Source organism: Microtus ochrogaster, chromosome 16, assembly GCF_000317375.1.
Source record: "Microtus ochrogaster isolate Prairie Vole_2 chromosome 16, MicOch1.0, whole genome shotgun sequence".
In the NCBI taxonomy this organism is placed as follows: domain Eukaryota; kingdom Metazoa; phylum Chordata; class Mammalia; order Rodentia; family Cricetidae; genus Microtus; species Microtus ochrogaster.
The window spans coordinates 17,381,155-17,382,812 of NC_022018.1; positions in this window are offsets into that span (position 1 = coordinate 17,381,155).

Below are 1,658 nucleotides of genomic sequence, written 5' to 3' on the forward strand. Positions count from 1 at the left end.
CTGGGCTGGGCTGAGCTGAGCTGGATTGAGCTGGGCTGGGCTGGGCTGGGCTGAGCTGAGCTGGATTGAGCTGGGCTGGGCTGGGCTGGGCTGAGCTGAGCTGGGCTGAGCTGAGCTGGGCTGGGCTGAACTGGATTGATCTGAACTGAGCTGAGCTGAGCTGGGCTGGGCTGAACTGGATTGAGCTGGGCTGGGCTGAGCTGGGCTGTACTGGGCTAAACTGAGCTAGCCTGAGCAGGGCTGGGTGTGGCTGGACTGGGCTGAGCTGGTCTGGTCTGGGCTGGGCTGAGCTGACCTGGGCCGGGCTAGGCTGGGCTGAGCTGGGCTGGACTGGGCTGGCGCAGACCAGTGCATTGATCCCTCTCTGCTAGGAGCTGGCTTGGCCTTTCTTGCACTCCCAGTCCATCTTTTCCTTGCACTCAGTGTCTGAAGAGTAACCTGGTGCTTATCACTCAGTGTTTTATCCAGCCCATTAGAAGGGAAATGTCTCCCTCTGAGGTGGAGCAGCAGAGTGTAGTGACTACTGGAAGTCTGGTGCCATGGCTGGGCTTCTAACACACCTGTAGTCTTATCTGCTGTGAGCAAATATCTAAGAAGCAACGTAAAGGAAGAGACACTTGTTTCCTTAGGGCACAGTGTATCATGTCAGGAAAGCCACCAGTGGCAGGATCAGCTCTGGTCAAGGGTGGTAGGAATGTGAGGCAGCTGGTCCCATCATGGCGGCAGCCAGGAACCCAAGGGTTCTCAGGCATCCCCCTCAAACCCTGTTCTAATGTTAGCTAGTTAGGTCTCATGTCTCAAAGGCTCCTTGACCTCCCCAAACAGCAGCAACATCTGGAGACAGTTCACCTGCAAACCTCAGCATCAACCGGTGCACGTATGTGTATGCCAACACAGACGTAAACATAGAGAAATCCATGGACTCCCAGAAGGTCTCTGTAGCTTCCACAGAATGGACCAGAGTCTGACAACCTCTGTGTTTAGAGAGTGAGCTAGCGGTCAAATCCCACATCTTTACCTTGCTGCTTTTCCTGGGGCTACAGATGGAATCTAGAGTCTCCTGCTTGGTGGGTAAGTGCCTTGTTTTCTTGTTGTTATTGTCATCATTGCTGTTTTGAGGTGGGGTCTCCCTCTGCTGCCCAAGCTGGTCTCGAACATGTGGACTTAACACACTCTCTGCCTCAGCCTCCTCAGACCTAGCTTTTCATTTCTGAGTGACTTTTAAACAAAATTGCAAGATCACATTAAAAATCTTATTTATTCACAACATCTAATTACAAAGCAAAGCAAATCACCAGATTTTTTTCAAAGTCTCTTAAATGTAATAAAAATAGTAATTAGGGACCCAGTAGGGATCACTCTCCTGGCAGCCAGATAAAGAAATACAGTGCACTCTAGAATACACAGAAAAATATAGGCTTGAATGTGCTTTAAATTTATAGGTACTATTATGTGAGAAGCTTCCTTTAAAAATAGAATGCAAGGCCAGCATGATGGCTCAGTGGGTGAAGACGCTTGCCACCGAATCTGACAACCAAAGTCCTTCTGTCCCTGAGACCCACATGGTGAAAGGAGAGAAACTGTCCCATACGTTGAGATGGCCTCTGACCTCCGAAGGGATGTTGTGGCAGGGGCACACACATACACACACACACACA